Genomic DNA, 23,363 nt, shown 5'->3' with positions numbered 1-23,363 from the left:
AAAGAGACCAAAAACAGGCCGTTGTGGGAAGGACGCTATCGCTTCATTTTCCTGTTTGCTACTGTTGTGTAGTGTATAGGGGGCGCTGTCAATGCTATCATCGGTATATAAGCGATTGCCATCAAAATAAAGGCGGTGGTTCCCCGTCCATGGATCGGTCCGACTTATCACTCGGCGCTTCGCGATACGGTGATATCACATTCTGGCGCAGTCGGCGAAGCTAGCGAGCTAGCGACGAACCGTTTCCTGCCGTTTTAAGGGGCGTCGCCTACGAGATGGCAACGTACGGACTACCGCCATTACCGCCTTTTCTGGAGACTCCTGGAGATGCGACAATCCCATGGGAGCAGTGGCGCGATGATTTCACAAATTTCCTTGAAGCAACGGGGATGGACGCGCAACCGCCACCACGGAAAAAGGCCATTCTACTGCAATGTCTCGGGGTCGAGGGACGCCGTATTTTTCGCACACTGGGCCCAGAGCCGGCGCGGACGCCAGGCACGACAGAAGATAAGACGGAGGCAAGTGGAAGAGATAGTTACATCGAGGCGTTGGGCCTATTGGAGCGTCAGTTCTCAAGCACCGTCAACGTACTGGTAGAGCGACGTCGATTCACTTTACGTCGGCAACTGCCGAATGAGCCTATACGGGAGTTCGTCAGTAACCTCAGACAGTTAGCGAAGACGTGTGACTTCGGGGATTTCTTGGAGGCGGCTCTGCGAGACAGGGTTGTTGATGGAATACGGAGCACTGAGTTGCGACAGAAACTGCTCGTGAAGGGGTCCCAACTTACGCTGGCAGAGGCTGTAGAAATGCTGCAGACGTACGAGCAGGCAGCGGAGGGCGCTGCGGTCTATGACCAAGGGTCGCCACAAACGGACATAGTACAGCACGTATTCCAAGGCAGAGGCCCAGACGGCGACTCGACAGCGACGTCGGTGCGCAAGTGTTACCGGTGCGGCTCTACAAGGCACCTCGCTAATTCACAGGAATGTAAAGCACGGGGGAAACGTTGCTCCAAATGCCACAAGATGGGACATTTTCAAGCGGTCTGTGGCATGAGGAGGGAGCAGAACGTACGGACGGTCCGGAACGACGGCGCTAGCGAAGAAGGCGTGCTCACTGTGCTGGCGGTCAGACAAGTGGAACGACGGACTTTGGTAGTTGACGTCGTTGTTGAGAACGAGCCACTTCAGTTGCTGGTGGATACTGGGTCGTCGGTGTCTATTTTGCCCGACCACGTCTACCGAGACAAGTTCGCCAACAGGTTTCCTTTGACTGCGGCTACAGCGACGCTGCGTGATTTTTCACAGAAGAAAATTCCAGTCTTGGGATGGTTCACAGCCAGAGTTGTACGCGGGAAAAACTCGGCTTGCCTCCGCTTTTACGTTGTTCCCCAGGGCGTGGCATTACTGGGACTAGACGCGGTGCACCAGCTACAGTTGAACATCATCGGTTCTACATTGGAATGTCTACAAGTCACGGCCAGCCCCCAGTCGCTCCCTCCTGAATTGTGTGAGTTTTCTTTTCTTTTCGCTGATAAGTTGGGCTTAGCGAAAAACTTTGTACATTCTGTAAAGCTGCGCGCAGACGTAAAACCAGTAGCAGCGAAAGTTCGACGCTTGCCCCTGACGCTGCGAGATAAAGTAGCGGCTGAACTGACAAGATTATTGGATGCAGGCATTATAGAAAGGGTTAGCGCTGCGGAATGGGTGTCTCCTATAGTGGTTGTGCAGAAGAAAGATGAAACTATTCGCCTATGCGTCGATTTGCGCGAGCCAAACAAAGCAGTAGTCATTGATGGATTCCCTTTGCCGCACACGGAGGAACTGTTACATGCGCTGAGCGGAGCAGCATGGTTCTCGAAACTGGATCTTGCTGCAGCCTACCATCAAGTGGAATTAGCCGAAGAGAGTCGCGAAATAACGACGTTTATTACGCACGAAGGCTTATTTAGGTTCTGCAGAGTTTGTTTTGGCCTCGCATCGGCACCTGCCGCGTTTCAGCGAATGATGCAAGAAATATTGAAGGGCTGCAAGGGCGTGTTGTTTTATATCGACGACATTATAGTCTTTGGAAAGACTAAGCACGAGCACAACCGTAACCTTCGCGAGGTATTGCATCGGATCGCTGAGGCGGGGCTGCAGCTGAATCAGAAATGCTTATTCGCTGTCAAGGAACTCTCCTTTTTGGGTCATCATGTGAGTGCAAGAGGTCTGGCCCCACTTAAGTCAAAGGTGGATGCTGTGATGAAAGCACAAACGCCTGCCGATGTAGTCTCGCTGCGGTCTTTCCTTGGGCTCATAGGCTATTACTCTCATTTTCTCCCCAATTATGCAGAGGTGGTGGAGCCGCTGCGACGGCTTCTTCGTAAAGGACAGAAGTTCGTGTGGGACCAGAGCACCGAGGAGAGTTTTTGCAGGGTCAAGAAGATGCTGTCGTCATGTGGGGTGGTGGCCATGTTCAACGAGTCTTTGCCTGTACAAGTGACCACTGACGCCTCGGCATATGGACTGGGAGCTGTGCTACAGCAGGTAGTCGACGGAGAAGTACGTACAGTGGCATTCGCTTCGAGGACACTAACGCCACCAGAACGCAAGTACTCTACCGGGGAACGAGAGGCGCTGGCATGTTTATGGGCGTGCGAACATTGGCATGTTTATCTGTGGGGCCGCAAGTTTGTCTTACGAACTGACCATCAGGCTTTGGTGACACTGCTGTCCACAAATGGGGTTGGAAGACGGCCACTGCGTATTGAACGCTGGTCTGCTAGACTTCTGAGATACAACTTCACGGTGCAGTACACAAAGGGGAGCACCAATGTCGTTGCGGATGCGCTTTCTAGGCTACCGTTGACCCCTGCAGAGGACGACCCTGTGGAGGAAGTAGTTGCTGTGGTTTCCAGCATGATCACAAAGAGTGAGTTGCAGGCAGCGACAGCTGAGGATTCAGTGTTAAATGAGGTGGCACAGTATGTTATGTCCAGATGGCCGGAAAAGGGCTGTTTAGCTGAAAACATAAAATTGTTTTTTCGTATGCAAGAAGAACTGTCGGTTATAGACGGACTATTGTTTCGCGCTGAACGGGTCGTTCCCCCAGCAGCACTTGCTTCCAGGCTGGTCATGATGGCACACGAATCGCATCCAGGCATTGTAAGGACCAAACAACGGTTGAGGGAACAGTACTGGTGGCCCGGAATGGACAGTGATGTTGAATCTTTGGTTAGGAATTGTGCTGTCTGCAAAGCATCAGATAAATCTGCAAAAACTGTAAGGGCCCCGTTGGAGCCAGTGCAGTGGCCCGAGAAGCCGTGGGAAAAGCTTGGAATTGACATCGTTGGGCCGATGGAACGAGCCCCTCCAGAGTGCAGGTTTGCAATCACTATTATTGATTACCACAGCAAGTGGCCTGAGGTGGCATTTGTGTCCACAATAACTGCACAGGCAGTAGTGAAAGTACTCGTGGAAATTTTTTCGAGAGAAGGGTACCCGAAAAGCATTGTGACTGACAATGGGCGTCAGTTCATGTCGACATGTTTTGAGCAGTTTTTACGAGACCGGGGAATTCAGCACTGTGTTACAACATTGTACTACCCGCAATGCAATGGGCAAATTGAGCGGTTCAACCGCGTTCTCAAGGAGTATATGCAGGTTGCGGCATTGGAGCGAAGACCACTGAAGGAGGCAATTTGGGACTACCTGGGTGTTTATAGGGCCACCCCGCATGCAACTACAGGAGCGTCGCCGGCTTACCTGCTGCATGGAAGAAAACCCAGAACGAGATTGGATGTTGTTGGCCTCCCAGAAAGGGAATTTTTTGAGGAGCCGCGTGTCGTCATGGAAAAGTTGAAACAGCGCGTTAAGGAGCAGCAACAACGAACAAAAAAGTACGTCGATGAAAAACGAGGTGCCAGAGCGTCTGTCATTGAGCCAGGAGATTTCGTAAAAGTAAAACAAGGCGGACCGAAGACGAAACACAAGTTTTCTTTGCCGATCCAGGTGAAGAGACGTGTGGGCACGAATTCGTTTCTACTGGCAAACGGGACGAAATGGAACGCATCAAAGTTAACAGTAATTAGTAAAGGAAGGACAGGACAGGCACAAGCACTAGCTGACGCGGTTACAGCGCGACGCAATGCATCTTCGGGGTTTTCCTACGACATGGATCTTCACATAGGAAAGATGGCTCAGCCACAAAACCCTATAGTCGTGAATGAATCGGAAGTGGGTCCATCAGAAGACACCCAGGGAAGCGCTAACCATTCTGACAGTGCACAAACCACGGTAACGGAGCCCATATTAGGGGTTCCCGATCAGCAGGACACATCTCGGTCGCAGTTGGCCACAGCCACAGCACCATCACGCACCAGGCCGGAACGAACAAGAAGAATGCCAACACGGTATCAAGACTACGAGCTGACCTGACTACAAGAACATCAAGTGTGGTGAAGTGAACGTGTGCTGTGAAGTGAGTGCGCGAAAGTAGACTGACTTTAGTTGTGTTGTTAATTTTTATGAGGGGGGAATGTGTTGTGTAGTGTATAGGGGGCGCTGTCAATGCTATCATCGGTATATAAGCGATTGCCATCAAAATAAAGGCGGTGGTTCCCCGTCCATGGATCGGTCCGACTTATCACTCGGCGCTTCGCGATACGGTGATATCACAGCTACTACTGCGGAAATTGTTTCTATAGGGTGAAGTACCTTAAAAGGGCTCTAATGTCAATTAATAATTTACGTGAGAGTGAAAGCTCAATGTATAAAAACGTCTAAAACGACAATATTATCAACAGCAGTGCCCTACTTGCCGGGAAGTTAAGGTAAATGCACGAGAACACATGCGCCGTAGTAGGACATTCGCAAAATGATCGCGATGACGTCAGAGTTACAGTCTACAATTCATCATCTTCATCATCATTATCATCATCAGCCTGACTACGTCCACTGCAGGACAAAGGCCTTTCCCATGTTCCGCCAGTTAACCAGGTCCTGTGATTGCGGCTGCCAATTTATACCAGCAAACTTCTTGATCTCATCTGCCCACCTTACCTTCTGTCTCACCCTAACCCACTTGCCTTCTCTGGGAATACAGTTAGTTACCCTTAATGACCAGTGGTTATTCTGTCTATACGCTACATGCCCGGCCCATGTCCATTTCCTCTTCTTGATTTCAACTATGATATCCTTAGCCCCCGTTTGTTCCCTAATCCACTCTGCTCTCTTCTTGTCTCTTAAGGTTACACCTACCATTACAATTAAGCACTAGTAATCGAACTAGCTGCGCTAAATAACATTCCGCGCATCAAGAGAAGTTATAAAATGCTGTTTCTTCGTTTCTGTTTGATCCATGTTAAAAAGAACCACCGGACGTTACAATGGTGATCGGCGCGAGTGGTTCAAAAATTCAAATTTCGCCTGAGAGAGAGAGAATAAAACATTTATTTGCGACCGAGGAAGGAGTGTCGGTGACTGGGCTCCATAGTTCTGGATCCCATTGGCACGGGCCGCTGTCCTCGCTCGTCTCACGAGGGCCTCTTGGGTCTTCGGATTCGAGCTGGACAGAGCTGCCTCCCACCCTACTGTGTTGTGCTGTAGGTAGAGGTGAATTGTGTGGGCATTCCCATACCATGTGTTACTGATTGAACTGGACAGGTCATGCCATCTAGCGGGGCTCAGTCCAACCGAGCGCGCCTGTCATCTCGGGGGGGGGGGGGGGGAATCGTTCAATGGCCCTTATTGCTGCTGTGGATCCCACTTCGCCCTGCTGCTACTAGTATCGACGGCGCCACGCAGTAAAGCCGGGCAATGCTGTACCGGCTACAACGACGTGACACGTTCTGCTTGAGACGGGTAATTTGAAGTGCGCTCAACTGATGCGGACCACTAAAACGTGATTTTATTTCAAAATAAGCACTTCCTCGGCAGAAAAGTAATACTACGAGGTTTCTGGACTGCTATTTAGGCAATCAACGTCTACCTAAAACTTCCTTTGGTGTCCTTTTAAACCGCACAATGTCCCTCCGTCAATGAACTGCCGCCCGGCGCCTACAAAACCGAGGCTTTTGTGAACCAGAAAAGGGTTATCAAAAACAGTCTACCAGAACCAACAGAACAAAAGTCCGCAACACCAGAAAACACCAATATTGAACTACCCATCAATCGAATTGATGACAGAACAAAAGGTTAAGAACAACAAAATAAGAAACTGTTTAACAGAACAAAATAGAAGGCCATGATTCATGATCCGATGCACACTGCTTCACCGCATCATCAGCATTCACTTTGCAAATATGCATAGATTTTATTTATTATTTTTTTCGCAGTGGACCAACGGTAAGAGATGGGGTGGTGAGATGTCGCCCACCCTAACGAGGAACCTTTCGCATGCCTAGAAGAGAAAAAAAGTGACAATTAGGACGCTCGCAATCAACAAAAAAAATGGACTTGAATATCCGGCATTTTAAAAGCTTTGGTTTGCTAGGAGTTAAGTAGAGAGTGTCTTAGGCATCTTGCTAATATATAACTTTGGATGAGAAACTTGTGAGCTTACAGAGAGGCTTCAACTGAAACTGAGTGACACACACACACACACACACACACACACACACACACACACACACACACACACACACACACACACACACACACACACACACACACACACACACACACACACACACACACACACACACACACACACGCACGCACGCACACACACACACACACACACGCACACACATATATATATATATATATATATATATATATATATATATATATATATAAGAAGGCTTACCATACTCGTGAAAGATATTTCAATAAATGTGAGCGAGAACGTCAGCGCAGTGCACGTAGGAACACGGGGTGAAAATCTTATGGCATCGCTTTCTATATAGTAATGTTTTATAAGGACTGAATTGAGCGTATAACATTGTGCGAGAAATCTAATCTGATATAATTAATGTGGGAGAAGTCTGACTTGGTTAACGTCGTAACGCAGCTTCTTGCAGAAACATTTTTTGTGTGTGTGTTGTTACTGGGTGTTGTTACTGGGAAAACCATCACCGAAACTAATAGCATCAGCTTACTTTAATCCCTAATTTTCATGAAGTTATATGCAGCGATGGATTCCCACGCCAACTTGCTCTAGTCCTGCCTCCTGTACTTTTATTTATCCCCTTCAGGAGCGATCCAATTGCACCGTTCTCTCCCACGTGGGCATGCACAACTCGTTCCAAAAAAAAAAAAAAAAAGGTGGGTGCACTTGCTTCGGACAAATCGTTCACGCGAAGTTCTGTCTGCGAGCTGTCGGTGCCGGCTGTCGGGGCCAGCGGCAAGCCGCAAAGCTGCATGCCCCGCTCGTCGTGTTCTGCCTTTTCTTCGCGCCGAGAAATGGAATGCGCCACGCAGTTCCCTGAATAGGCGGCTCGTGGCGCGCAGGCATGGTGCGCAGCAGCTTTTTTAACTATGGCGCCACGGGGAACGAAGCCCGCGAGATGATTGGAGGAGGCGACGAGCTGACTTGGTTGGTCGATATTTCGCATACGCTCTGTTCTGCCAGAAGAGGCGCTCTTCTTGTCGCCTATAGATGTCGCCTATCTAGGGCAGCCCCTTATCTAGGGCAGCCCCTTCGTATTTGGCCCATATCGGGCCAAATACGAAGGGGTAGACACAGTATGCAGTGCGTGTGGAGAGGAAGAAGAAACTGCCGAACACTTGATAATGTTCTGTAAATTAAGGGCTTCACCCTATAGTTCAGGATGACGGCGTAGTAGAGTTTTTCAAAGCACTGGGGTTTAGGGACAGGGAGGGCAAAATAGACTTTAAGCGGGTAGACTTAACTAGAAGGAGGTTATCTGATTGGTGGCTAAAGTCAAGGCACGAGTGAAAATTAAACCCTTCACTGCAAAGTACCCGTCCAACTTTACTATTTAAAGGAAAAAAAAAAGATAAATCTAGTGGTTAGTTCACTAAGTATTACGGCTAGGTGGCGTTAGCCGCCGCCCGATCTAAAGGGTACAGCCACATCCATCCATCCATCCATCCATCCATCCATCCATCCATCCATCCATCCATCCATCCATCCATCCATCCATCCCTTCATGAGTTTACGCTCAGGCAAGGTGGTTACACTTGCTGACTGAAGTGACACCTGTTTTCGTCGTTTAATAGCAGTAAATTGAGAGTCGCCATTCATAACGCCATTACACCGAATGATGCGCAGATAGCTTTAAAGTAGCGCATAAAAGCCAAAAACCTGGCGATAAACTGACTGCAGAGGAAGATTTGCGTGGTTGCAAGAAATGCTGAGACGAATTTTGATGGAGAGCGAGTGGCTTAAAGGGGCCCTAAAACACTTTTTCAAGTAACGATGAAATGAATTCACTGGAAGAGCTCATTGCATCACGAATTCAACGCCGCAAGAAGTTTAAGAATCCGTCCAGTGCGAGTGGAGTTACAAAGGTTTGTCGCATGCTGCAATAGCATTCTCTCATCTCTCGTCCTGACGAAAGCGCTGGAAGCTAAGCAGGGAGGGATGGCAGAATCACGAAAAAACGTCACGGCCACCTCGTGACCTTGAGCACTTTTTATTTTTTTTCTTCGAATGCCTGCCTTTTTCAGTTTAATCGCGCGCTCTGGCGTGGACAACTAGCGGCCTCCCGCGGCGATCTCTGTAACGAGCGAGCACGCCATGTTCAAATCAGCCAATGGCTGATAGATGGGCTTCCTACGTGTGATTTTTGGGTATATTCCGTGATTTTCCGAGAGCAGAGAAAGCAATTTTAGCTGACTTCGATAATTTATTGTGAATTTCACGCCCCGTGCTGTGCTATAATATTTCGCTCGCGTGTTGTCGTGAGCCTCTACAACCGATCGGCTGCGTTTTCTGACCGTGCTCAAAAAGTGTTGCAGGGTCCGTTTAAAGGTAATTTATTAACGGCGGAGCTTTTCAAAGTCGAGGTAAATACGGCATCTCGCGGATTGTAGGGTATGCCGAAGCGCCTCAAAGATCTGCGTACCATTCGACAAATGCTCGCCTTTAGCATTCCATAGAACAAGGGGCACGTGGCAGGCAGATGATCGAGGGGTCACTGATTTGGTCTCGTGGCGCACTTGGGACAATTTTTCGCATGTATTAATTTTTTTGTGTGGCTTATCTGGGACATCACGGTGATGACAAAAGCTCGCCGAAAGTGTCCATATAGTTGCTATCGCAATAAAATATTCTGGCGTCTTCTGCAGGGAGACCAAAATTAAAATGGTGTTAGGGGCGAATTCTGTCTTGGTCTAACCTTGTCACTTGTCACACGTAACCGAAAGAAGAAAAGACTAGAAAGAAAAGAAGGCCAAAGAAATAGATGACCATTTCTCGTCTAATTTCCTAGGTGGCGTTACTCTGCCGCTACTCTCCAAAGTGCCACTATTCTCCGATTGGCTACTGCGCGCGCTTTGCTTGAGTGCGCGAAGAGCGAGTGCCTCTCTCAGTTTCCTGGATAGTCACCGTACGTGGCGGATCATTGGTGGGGCATGGACGAAGCAGAGTGGCGGGTGCGTTGAAGACGCTTGCACTCGGCTTCCTTGGCTCGCGTCTCGTCGGTGTTACCTTACCGCGCACCGTCTGCATTCTCGAACGTGATTGAACGCATGCACGGATGGACACGCGGACGGATAGACACGTCGCCCCACTCATCATCATTCACTCCGTGGATATGCTGTGATTTTTTCCACTTACTCGCGTTGGGACTCGTGGTCGCATTCGCCCGATCGCAATAGCGACGACGGCATTGTCTGGTTGCCAGACGACTCACCTGCGCGTTTCGGATGATCTGGCCCCCCGAAGTGGAGACGTTTGTGTTAAATGTAGCGGATGGCATGCCCATCCGTTTCCTAACGTCACCGATTTTGTACTCCACATGATGACTTCACATGACCCTTATTAATGTCGTAGGTCGGGGGCCTTGCGTCACTTGACGAAAAGTTTTGAAATCATCAAATGCGCCACAAAACTTTTGTATTATTCAATTCCTGGCGGCATTATCATGTACTTGACAAGCGTTATTATGGTCCCCAGTAAGAAGGCCTTCCACATAAAATATTATGCAAGATCTTGGCCTCTGTACTCCTTTAAGTGTGTAAATATGTACTTTGTATATATTTCTTTTTCCCTCACAAGAATGGTCATCGATATGATAAAAACAGTAGATTAACAAACCAACAAAATGAAATCACCTTCGTCTTCAGGCAGCTCTCCTCACGTCAACATGTGCTCCCTGTACTCCATATTTGGAAGGAACACAAGAGAGCTACGTCGCTTGCGGGTCCTTGCAGAAGCTAAGAGAAAGGCTGGCGGCTACTTCAGTGAATAACGTCTTCTCTGGGAAACATGCACAGTTGAGCTTATTCCAACATGTAGAAAATAAAGCAATTAAAAAAACTGGGTAACACGTTCCCCAGACAGCTGTTCCCGGTTTCCGCTGATAAACCGAAAATCGCAGTGAGGACTGGTGAGGGCCTATTTAACACCCTAACATATTAAAAGGTAACACACTTATCCGTACAATGGCCTGCTGAACACATAAGAGTGTAAGTTCACAGTTGACTAGGAGCAGGTATGGAGCCCCGCCGCGGTGGTATAGTGGCTCAGGTACTCGGCTGCTGATAGTTTTATCACAATTTCTTTATCTGCAAAGGTTTTTGTATGTATTGCAAGTACACTTGGCTAATGAAGCACCCTTGCCTCCTCATTCTTCCTTGTTGGTCTTCTTTTATCTCGCGCACGCAATCGGCCAGCCATCAGGGCGTAATTATATCTGTATTTATCACAAGACATATAAAAGATCTGCAATTATGAAAATTTTCAAATTCGCGCCATGTAGGGCAAACGCTAGACGCCGCTACCACTTGTGGTTATCAGGTCGCGGGATCGAATCCCGGCTTCGGCGGCTGCATTTCCGATGGAGGCGGGAATGCTGTGGGCCCGTGTGCTCAGATCTGGGTGCACGTTAAAGAACACCAGGTGGTCGAAATTTCCGGAGCCCTCCACTACGGCGTCTTGATCGATTGATATGCGGGGTTTAACGTCCCAAAACTACCATATGATTATGACAAATGCGACATCTCCTTATATATCATATCAATAAAAAAAATATGAGAGATGGCGTAGTGGAGGGCTCCGGAAATTTCGACCACCAGGGGTTCCTTAACGTGCACCCAAATCAGAGCACACGAGCCTACAGCATTTCCACCTCCATCGGAAATGCAGCCGCCACAGGCGGGATTCGATCCCGCGACCTGCGGGTCAGCAGCCGTACTTAGCCACTAGACCACCGCGGCGGGGCCTATACGGCGTCTCTCATAATCATATGGTGGTTTTGAGACGTCAAACCCCACATATCAATCATCAACTTGTGGTTGTGACATCATATTTTATTTTTGCGTTTTTTTTTGTTTGCTGTTAGTTGTCCCCTTCATACGCAGATGGCGACGGTGGCAACGAGCCGCCGCCTACTGGATACATGGGCTTCTGTGGAAGTTACGCTACCTGTTTACATAGACGTTGGCGTTGGTGCGTGTCGCTGTATCGACAAATTCCGGGGCGACCGATGAGAGGGAACGATTTACATCCCACCGCGTGCTGCCGGGAAGCGCTTGCTATAGGCGTTTGTCGCGTGATGAAAATATAGGAAAGCCTATGGAGTTTCGGCGAGCCTCTTCGGGAGTGGGGCTCGCGATGGCCTCTGTATGGGAGCGGTTCCTCGATGTGCGTGTTTCGGGGTGCTTAGTCGCCGCCTCGTCTACAAGCGTTTTCCCGCGGTTTGGTGGTCCGATGGCGCTCGAGGAATGTTTTGCAGCTTGCACGCCCTTCTTGCTCTTTTGCGCACGTCCCTCTTTTCATCGTCGTTCGCTTGTATGGGATATTGCCTTCTACGGACTGTTGTTTATCGCGTGACGGCAGAATGCGGGAAAATTGGCTGCTGAAGAAGGCATTCAGGGGCCAGAGCTGCTTGTTTATAGCCGATAAAATCGTTTAACTTTGCGTGATAAGGACTCGGATAGCATAATCAAATGTTAAATAAAAAAATGACGATGACCAGCGAGTGAAAGGCACTGACAGTGGTCTTATGATGCCCCGCCGCGGTGGTCTAGTGGCTAAGGTACTCGGAATCTGACCCGCAGGTCGCGGGTTCGATTCCCGGCTGCGGCGGCTGCATTTGCGATGGAGGCGGAAATGTTGTAGGCCCGTGTACTCAGATTTGGGTGCACGTTAAAGAACCCCAGGTGGTCAAAATTTCCGGAGCCCTCCACTACGGCGTCTCTCATAATCAAATGGTGGTTTTGGGACGTTAAACCCCACAAATCAATCAGTGGTCTTATGATGGTGAACATTATTTCGACGTGAAAACTGGACTTTGTCCAACGCATTTGATGGCAACGCGAGATGGCAGGAAGAGAACTATAATAGAATATGAAACACTATATGACGAGTGGTTGTGGATTTGACGCTGGCTGCGATAGTCATCTTTGTAGGAAGCGCAAAGTCGGGCTACGCTCTGACAGCAAGAAAGAAGCAGCTTGTTCGATCAACATGTTTATTAAGGTGCGATAGCCACGTGCCGGTGAGGATGAAAATTTTCTTGCACGGTACATTGCGTGCGTGAAAGATAGCCCGCTTGCTGTCAAAGTTAAGCCGTAGTCCTCTACCACGGCACGCCAAATTATCGAATTTTGTGCCACGAAACTGTGATCGAATACTGCTTGTAATATAACGTGCATAATTAAGGAACACGCATTGCGTTCCATGACCCCTTTGAAATCTCAAATGGGTGCTCTCCTGGCCGCGAAATCGGTTGATTTGATTGATATGTGGGGTTTAACGTCCCAAAACCACCATACGTATATGAGAGACGCCGTAGTGGAGGGCTCCGGAAGTTTCGACCTCCTGGGGTTCTTCAACGTGCACCCAAATCTGAGCACACAGGCCTACTACATTTCCGCCTCCGTCAGAAATGCAGCCGCCGCAGCCGGGACTCGAACCCACGACCTGCGGGCCAGCAGCCGTACTTAGCCACAAGACCACCGCGGCGGCGCATGGCCGCGAAATTTGAACTCTCAAATTTTGCGGCCAAGATAACCTGCAGGATCAATTCCTGTGAACATTCGTATTTCATCTGCAAATTACTAACAGTGAATATAACTTGAAAGACATTTTAAATTATATTTTCAAGTTTGCGCGAGCGATTGACTCCATCGCGCTATTGGCACCCTCAAAGGGGACCCTTGGGAATCCCCTTCTTTTACGTGACCTAGCTGCAGGAAGTTAGGACGATGGTATATCCGCAATTTTTCTTTGGTGGTTTGCTCCAGCAGACTATTACTCCAAAAGGGAGATCTCGGCGTGTTGGTTATTCATCGTTCTTCATTCGTAGTATGCGCTCTGTTTTATGAAGTACTATTACTAGGGAGCCGCTCGCGAGTCCGTAGCCATGGAGCTAGAGTTGAAAGTTTTGTGTTTGGTGACATTGCTGTCCCGTTTACTGCTCGAAAAAAACTTCCTAATGCGAACCGCGTGGCAGAGCAGTCACAGTTTTGTGCGCTGACATGGTCGAATGCTGCACCCGCTATAGGTGGTGATAGTTGCACCCGCTGGCTTGCCGTTTTTTGAAACAAACTGAAACTGGCTGGTAATAACGAGTCTGCAATTAATTAGCTATCACGCAATCCAAAAAACTATGTGTCATGTTATGACAGACAGGCCGCCAAAAACACATCGCAGCAGGCAAAAAAAAAAAAAAACGCGAGCCCAAAATTTATGTCACTACTAATTTAAGGAGCTTCACTGCAACACTCGTGTATGGTTCACCACCTAAAGAAACAGTTTTGCAAAAAAAAAGTGTGCTTAAGAAAAAAAAATACTCGAACTCGTTAAATAATTTGATTATCTTAGCCGGAGTTCAAAAAAAGTTAGAAGCACGTAGTTATTGAAGTCATTACCTGTTACGTTTGCGTAGTTTCATCCTCGTACAGCGACGAACCAATGATTCACAATAAAGAGGCCCTGCAAAACTTTTTCAAGTAACGATAGAATGGCTTCATTAAAGAAGTTTATTACTTCACTAATCGAGCGCCGCAGATTTTTTCAGTATTCTTAAAGTGCGAGAGGAGTTACAGATATTTGTCGCACGCTGCAATTGCTTTGATCTCTTCTATCGTCTCGACAATCTTGCAGGAAGCAGCCAAGCAGGGAAAGACGACACGGGGAAAGAAGTCACGTCACGCGCCCTTCATGACCTTGAACACTTCCCATGTTTTTTTGTCTTGCAACGCGCGGCTTAACATGGGTGTGATCGCGCGCGTGCGAGTTACTGTATATGCTCCCTTGGGGAGCAGAGCTGCGCATAGGTCAGCCATATTGCCCACCGAAGCGTCCACGTTAAGCAGGAAAGCCACCCTTTCAATTGTACGAGCCGACGTGGCACAGCGGCTCCGTGTGCTTTCTCACTCATTCATTACGCGTGGCTGGCGTTGATGAATTTTGTTTTCTAAAAAAAAACAAATACTCGGAAGAAACAACGAATTCAGATGAAACTGGGGCTTTGAATAGTTAGATGGCAGTTGCTATCACAAGCAATATTTTTTTAAAATCACAAATAAGAAAACCACGACAGACATTCTGCACAAGTTTAGTTCAGTGAATCTTTCGTTTCACATTGTTTTTGACGCAGTGCTTTAAAAAAATAAAGAATATAGCTTGAGAAAACAAGTGCTGGAATTATCGCTCCGTTACTACAAGTAACGCAAGCTAACGAGAATATTACGCGTATAAGACGTGGCATAATAGGTAAAGCTTCAAGCTTTTATGCCAGAGAGTGCTCGTACTGAATTATGCTTACTTATAGACCTTCAAAGTGAATGTGCGCACATTGACCAGCGCACATTTTTATCGTTCTGTCCCTCTCTATTTTTGTCAACGGCTAGGCAGCCGTCTACAAGTGGGTGAGAAGCAATACATATATCCTGCTTGCTATCAACTGCTCTAGTCGCAAAACAACAACCCCACAACACCAATGGACACGTTCACCAACTCATATCATCTGCACCACCTGTGGATCGCGCTGCACCCGACATGTGGCTTCGTGTGGTGCGAGCACGAAGGGGCCGATATGGCCCATGTGCTTTGCGGAAGGCGCGAGAAAGCGGAGCGCCTCGCTGAGCGATGGCAAGCCACCCTCCTCAGTGAGAACCCCGAAGACCACGCTCTTAATCAGGTCTTGGTTAAACGCTGTTTATGTTTCAGAAACCAGACGAAAAATGGTCGGTTTGTTGGCTATATCCAGTATTGTAACCGGGACCAGATTAAGAGTGGAGGTGCGGGGCGTCCAGCAGGCCGGGGCAGTCGTCGAGGGCCTCGGAAGGTGTTTTCTGAATGGTGGATTCCTGGCAGCCTAGCCCCAGGCACAGTACAACCGCTGAGCAAATGAAGTTTACTGAACTCAGCTAAGCAAACAGAAAACATTTAGCATTTTGCTGGATCATCTCAGCCGACTGATTGGGACAGTGGTGGCGTGGCGGGGTCGCCAACATTCACGTGACCATGAGGTAGGCTGTTCCTCAAAAGGATGCCTTTTACGCATGCGAGCGCGCTCGGCGAATAGCATGCGCGATAAGAAGCACAACTCCGCTAGTTGAAGGTAGTATATACAGTAACTATTGCGCTCCCAAACGCATGGTGACCTCCCACGGCGGTCACTGTAACTATGCAACTCGCGGTGCTTGAATCAGCTAATGGCCTTGCATTTGGGTTTATATGGCATCATTTGTAGAAAGGTGAGGCAGCTGACTTTGAGAAGTAATTGTAAATACAGGCCGCGTGCTGCGCTATAATGTTTGGCTCACGTGTTTCTGGGAGCCTCGACTATGTACCAATCGGAAGCGTTTTCTGATCGAGCCAAAAAAGTACTGCTGGGCCCCGTTAAGAATGTTACCACATCAAGTTTCATTGATATGTGGGGTTTAACGTCCCAAAACCACCATATGATTATGAGAGACGCCGTAGTGGAGGGCTCCGGAAATTTCGACCACCTGGGGTTCTTTAACGTGCACCCAAATCTGAGCACATGGGCCTACAACATTTCCGCCTCCATCGGAAATGCAGCCGCCGCAGCCGGGATTCGAACCCGCGACCTGCGGGTCTTACCACATCAAGTACCAGCTAGTACAAAAATCTTTCAATCATTTTAAGATCTTAGTACTATTCACTGACATATTCTTTTAAGTATTTTTCTTTTAATAATGTTTTATACATAATGAGAAATCCGTAAACATGGGACGGGTGCTGGAGCCGACTTTTGGACAAGTGGATTCGTCTTTTTCAAGGCTGCAACAGTCCTTGTATATGTAAACAGTGCAGTAGAGCTCTAATATGCACAGATGATACCATTTCATTGTTATCAGCTTTAAGCAACTCTTAAAATAGAGAGATGATCAACCAAAGACAGGGACGTCCCGTTTGCTTTCCTAGACATGAGGAGCAGAATTAAATAGCAAAAGATACATAAAAAGGCAGGCATTTCACGACACACACTCGGCGCAGCTAATCACAGGTCGTCGCTCAATTTTGTTGCCTTTAAGTACTGCAGAAGGGCTCGAGTGACTTTCTGAACTGAGTGATGCGCTGTGGGGCTAGGCAGCCAATATATTTCCACCAGTAAAAGGGCGATCACCAAGTATCCTCGAGGCACACTGGATAGTCCGACATGACAGATTCATCCATGCTCGATAACTACAAGTGTGTCGAGACCATTGATCATCGGTTGTGCCACTCTTCACAATGTCATCTCGCAGGAACAAATTCAACGCTTGCGCGCCTTGATAAACTGGCATGGTATAGTACAATACACGTGATTGATAACGTAAATGAAGACACTGTTTTTTGTCCGAAAGTTAAACGAGTGCACTTTAACAAAGAAATATCCGAAACAATGAAATTTTATCATTCACTTTACTATGCGAGATACCATTGGTAACATGGTAGCAAGGCTCTATACTCGATGATTATTTATTTATTGATTTGACGTATACTTTCAGAATCCGAAAGACTACGGCCATTAAAGGGGTGTGTGAGGGCACGCATGAAGTAAGTTTAAAATAAGTCTTCCGAGCTGATCTACCGTTTTTACAATTTTCTTGTTCTCCACATCCGGGAAGCCCGTTTTCGCGTCGGCCGTTTCGGGTTTCCGGTCGCTGTCATACAAGCCCGCCGGCTCATGGCCATCTCCTGGCTGACGCTGCATCGGGACACGGTCCACCGCGCAGAGCCGCACTCACGGATAGCGTGTGTGGGCGAACACGACTGCATATTCAAAGCCGGCGTCAAGCGTGACACCGCCAGCGTCGGGTTACGCAAAAGCGTCGTCATTGGCTGAATGCATTTTTAACTCTATTCGAGCAGAACAGCTAGTGCGCCTCACGTAGAACATTGAGGAAAGAAGCCTTATATTTGTGGACATACAAACTTCGCAGGTTTCAGTGTGGGAGATTTCTTGTGGTAGGGGTGGGGCTATTTAAGAAATAACAGCACCAAAATACGGTACAAGGCATCGTAAAATTCATTTCCGTCATTAGGGAAATGTATGTAAATTAAAGATCCAGATAGCAAAAGAAACGAGAACATGGACATATGTATGAAATCATAGATGTTTAGTAAAACCATATGAACACGCATGTAAAGAAATACATAAAATATGAACATATTAGTAAAAAGGAGGTGTTTCTTTTTGCAAACTAGTGATAATACTAACATGCAGGTGCATGGGATGGATTTATGTAGCATTAGATGTGTGTGAAATCAATTAGGACTTGAGTCACTCCTAAATACTTTTGGCCAGCGCTGGAGTACCAGTTGAGATTTTATTGAAAAACCAAAACCAGTTATATCTTGTTGCTCCCACGTCCACGCATGCACTCACATACGCTGACGCACGCACAAAAACACGAACACATAGGCGTATTCAATGTTCTGGGGGCGGCTGCCTCCCTATAGTCACCTTAAAAAGGCAGGGATGCACAAAGTGTGCCGCATACTTTGACTTGGCAAGGGGGCATGGCACTACGATAAACCTTAGTTTCGTACCCCCTCCCCCTCCCTTGATGGGACCCCCCTCCAACCACACAAAACACCAACAGAGATGGCGGGCAGGCGTGTTAATACTGGCAGGTGTTTATCAAGGACACATATCGTGTGAATGGTCAAGCTGAGTGACGTTGCGCTGACACAGTTATCTTGACACAGTTATCTTCAGCTTGATGCTATAACAGGCTTCCACGATTTCTTTTTTTTTTTCTTTTTTAGGAGCGAAACGTCCTAGGCTCGTACGATGTCCGTAGTCGCCGTCGTCGTAGGTCCACGTCATAGCACGCATATGGTTTAAAACATATAGGCCGTACTATGTCCATCCATCTGTCCGTGCATCCACCCGTCCGTTCGTGAGTCCGTTAATTCTTTGTAATAGTCGGTGACTTCAACGTTGACATCATGGACCTTAGGACTATAGCTTTGCTCCATCATCAGTATGCAGGTCGCGGGATGGAATCTCGGCTGCGGCGGTTGCATTTTCGATGGAGGCGAAAATGCTGTAGGCCCGTGTGCTCAGATTTGGAACCCCACGTGGTCATAATTTCTGGAGCCCTCCACTACGGCGTCTCTCATAATCATATGGTGGTTTAGGGACGTTAAACCCCGCATATCAATCAATCAATCAATCAATCAATCAATCAATCAATCCATCATAAGCATTCACTTCGTGCATTGGCTGCCAATCTTTCGCTTTTCCCAAACTTCAAAAATCTAGGGTCACCGAACATGAGTGTGCTTGCGCATTTCGTATAATGCGCAGCGGGTTGAGTGGGTCAGGGTACAGAACGCGAGCGCTTTAAATAGACAAGTGGCGACGCCTGTGAGAAAATTTTCGTAAACCAGCTGATAAACACGTGCCGCAGCGAGTGGACGAAAACAGAAAGGGTAAAGAACAGCGCGCATTGTCAATAGATAGGTGTCAACCTCCCCATAGAGAAGTACAGGGGAGGAGCCTGAGCTCCGTTTTTGTTGTTGTTGTTGTTGTGTTATGATGCGATACACATAAAGCCCGTTGAGGAGCCATCGGGTGCCAAGTGTGAGATAATGGGGACGTGCAATCACTGTTTATGGGAAGCGACCGCTTTTACGCCCTCGGTGCGGCTTATCACCTCATTCACTCTGTCCTCCGGCGCTACCGCTGCGGCTCGGCGGTTATGGCGTTCCGCTTGTTGAGCACAAGGGCGCACGCTCGTTTCCTGGTCATGCTCGGCAGTATTACGAGGAAGGGTGCTGCGTCGCCTGCCGAGATCTCGGGTCGCCGTTATGCGCCAATGCTGTGGCATCAAGTTCTCGATTAAGGCGCGTTTTTTATTAAGGGGCGAAGCTCTTTATAGCAACACCCGTTCGTCCCTCGTAGCCGTTGTAGTGTGTAACAAGTATAACATTCTGACCTCCAAGGTGGTGCCGGTGAGAGATTTCTTCTGTGCGTTGTTGAACAGTAACAAATAGTGCTCGATGTACATGTCAATGGCTGTTAATGGGGAATGAGAGACAGGAGCATTCGGCTTTTAGTTAACGTGCACACTGCGATCCCCATTAGCAGCCATTGGCATATACATTAAGCACTATCTGACAAGAAAGGGTTGCTACGGTATACACGCTGGGTGTAACCTCTTTAGCTTTAAAAAGGTTTAGCGAGCGTTGAGCCGCAGTGCCATGAATACAATGAACTAGTATATATCATGAATGAACTCGAGGTGGTTAAAGGTAGGAAGTAGATACGAAGCGCAAGCCGTAAGAAAGTAAAAGCCGAATTCTCCTTTCTCTCATTTCCCATTAGCAGCCATTGGCATGTAAATTGAGCACTATCTGACAGGAAAAGGTGGCTACGTTATACTCGCTGGGCGTAACCTCCTTGGTTTTAGAAAGGTTTAGCGAGCGTTGGGCCGCAGTGCCATGAATACAGTGAAATAGTATATACCAGGAACTCGAGGTGGTAAAAGGTGGGAAGTAGACCCGAAGCGCAAGCCGTAAGAAAGTGTGCGTGTGCCACCTCTCGTTCAGTCCTTGGAATGTCCGCTGGATGGCGGTACTTCTATATGAGGAATATATGATGAAAAGATGCGAGATGGTCGTACTTGGAGTCTTCACCGCGGTGGTCTAGTGGCTAAGGTATTCGGCTGCTGACCCGCAGGTCGCGGGTTCGTATCCCGGCTGCGGCGGCTGCATTTCCGATGGAGGCGGAAATGTTTTAGGCCCGTGTGCTCAGATTTGGGTGCACGTTAAAGAACCCCAGGTGGTCAAAATTTTCGGAGCCCTCCACTACGGCGTCTCTCATAATCATGTGGGGGTTTTGGGATGTTAAACCCCACATATCAATCATCGTACTTGGAGTGCTGAATACATGGACGAACGGGCACACAGAGAGATGCATGGATGGACGAATGAACGGACGCAGGGGCGGATGCATGGACGAACGCAGGGACGGACGCACGAACAGACGCACGCACGGGCGGGCGGATGGACGCATGGATGGTCACACAGACGGACGCTAGGACGGACGGAAGCAAGAACGAATGGACGGACGAATGCTTCGCCCCACTCTCCATCATTCACTCCGTGGATATGCTGCCATTTTTTTACTCTTAGCGCCCCTGACGCGATGCCACAGACGCTCTGGGTGTTTCAGGTTGCGTTCTGTGCTTTCCACTCGGGTACGCTTGCCGCATTCCGCGGTCGCTTCCGGAGACTTTGCGCTGGCTTCTGGTGTACCGATCTCGCCGGTGGTACTGTATGTCTTTCTCCATCGTTTGATTGTCCCGCTGGCCGCCTGTTGCGGCCAACTCCTCTGATCCCTTCGTTGAGTCCCTGCCGTCTTGCGTTGGCACTTCAGCAGTATCTTCTCCAGTTGCCTGAACCGTTGCGTCACGTCCCATGGCGTTGCTGCTGCAAGGGGCCAACTTCTCAGCCTCCTCGGCGTCCATTAGATTATATTGGGCGTCGTCTGTTGGTACTTCGGTCTTTGTAACTCTGGCATAACTTCTGACGCAATCTTGAATTTCATGTCCAAACGCTCGGCATACACCACAGCGGGGAATCTGGCAGTCTCGTCGTATATGTCCTTGCATGTGACACCTGAGGCAAAGCGGTACCCGACCAGGGGCCACAAGAAAGTCAGTGCCCCCTCCAAACTTAAAAATGTGCGGCAAGTCTTCTAGCACCACGCCTTGCTTCAGTTTCAGTCGCACCACCCTCGTCATCGATGTCGCGTGTTCAAAGCCCGCGATGGTCCAGTTGTCGTTCGAAACCTCCAGGACTTCACCAAAGTCACTCAACGCTTGTCGAATGCTTTCGTTTGAGACGGCAAAGTCAACCCAGTAGATTTTCACGGTGAGATCCTGTTGTATTGGGTAGATGATAGCACAGAAGCTACCCTATACTTGGAGTCCACCCGTTTTGAGTATAGCATCTTTGTCAGCCTTGCTTCGCATCTTCACCAGCCAGATGTGATTCATCTGGAAGGCTCCCATTCCAGTGATCGCCTTGATGAGTTCCACTTCTAACGGGGCCCGAAAGTCTTCCAACCTGTATGGTCTTTTTTCCAAACCACTATGCAGAAACATGCACTGTTCCATACTGTCACCCGAAGGCAATGTAGGCAACAAAAACCGGTATTCCAATGGTGCAGAGAGAGAGAAACTTTTTATTTCAATCATACAAAAATGTCGGGTGGGGCTCTCAGTCAAGAGCTCCAACAGCCGCTGCTGCATGCCGCGTCCGCCGAACCAGCGCCCGCTGGCCACTCGGGCTTTCATCACGCAGCATGGCCTCCCCTTATTGTAGGGTAGGAATAGGAGAAGAGTTGGCAGAGTGCCTGGCAGGCGGACGTTGACATTCTAGCGTTACGTGAAATAACGTCGGTACCGCTCCACAGTCAGGGCATTTGTCAGGGTAAGAAGTGGGATGGAGGATGCGGAGGAAATAGAGGTTCGGAAATGTGTTCGCCTGCAGTTGACGCACCGCAGTTGCATCTTCTCTTGTGATCGTGTGGTGTGGCGGAGGGTACCGAATGCGTTCTCATCTATAGTAATCGAGAGTGTCTCGATATCCTAAATGTTCTGTGTTTGTGTCCTCTGTTGCAAATTGTGTATAGGACGAGGAGCAACATTATCATCATCGGGGATTAGATCAGTGCATTCGAAATAAAGAAGATATCGACGGGTGGGCTTCGCCATAGGCACGGCGGCTCGTCCTTTTCTCAACATTTGGGTGCCAAAACCCGAGAAAGAGCCAGGGACCTTTGAATGTTGTGTTGTGTTTAAATGTTTAAATGCCTATGTTGCAGAATATTCTCTTGGAGCGGGCGATACTATCGAAGAGGACGAAGTGGAGATAGGCACGCGCTAGGAATGGGCAGCTTGGTCTCTATGCAGAATAAACGGGCCGTCTCGGTCTAACGTCTGCGGACCTGTTATTTTGTTACATTTGGTGCACGAAACCCGGAATCTGCCCATTCGGAGACTTCCCTGAACGTTACGACCATGGCGACCACTGACCATCTTCGGAAGAAGCGTGGCTCGATCAGAGCTGGTGTCACCCGAGCCTTAGCAATGTTATCGGACCTGCTGCAGCAACTGTATCCAGACGCCTCCTAGATTACCGGCCACATGAACTTCCTTAGGGATAAAGAAGCAGCACTTTGAGGCTTGACGAGGTCATTCTGGCGTCAACGGATGAGGAAAACCTGGACCATGAAGTGGAAATCGACGAGTACAATGCAAAGATTCTTTACGCCGTGTCACGATTCAAGTTATGGCTACAGGAACGTGAAAAGGAAGCCACAATGCAGTCACGAGCCACTGGACCCAGGCCAAGCAACCTAGAACTTCCGAGCTCCGGCGAAGCAGCATGGCAGGTGAGAGCGCACTGTCCGCTTACGGTTCAACTGCCCAAGCTCCGGATACCAACTTTTGATGGTAGTATTTGTGGATGGCAGTCCTTTTGGGACCATTTCGACGCTACCATCCACAAGAATACCAAGCTACCATGCATCGAAAAATTTAAGTACCTCCTCACCTAATTGACCGGGAGCGCGAAGTGAGCTGTCGAAGGCATTCGTCCAGCTGAGCAACATTACGAACTTGCAATCAAGACCCTCACGGATCGCTTTGGACAACATCTCCTTGTAAACAAGCATGTTGATGATCTCCTTGCACTGAGCCCTGTGAAAAGCTCGTCAGACGTCCGAAGGCTTCGTCTGCTGCACGATAGTGTGCAGTTCTACGTTAGTG

This window comes from Rhipicephalus microplus, chromosome 4, assembly GCF_043290135.1.
Source record: "Rhipicephalus microplus isolate Deutch F79 chromosome 4, USDA_Rmic, whole genome shotgun sequence".
NCBI classification, from domain to species: Eukaryota; Metazoa; Arthropoda; class Arachnida; order Ixodida; family Ixodidae; genus Rhipicephalus; species Rhipicephalus microplus.
The sequence above is the reverse complement of the archived record's forward strand: the minus strand, read 5'-3'. Positions refer to the sequence as shown.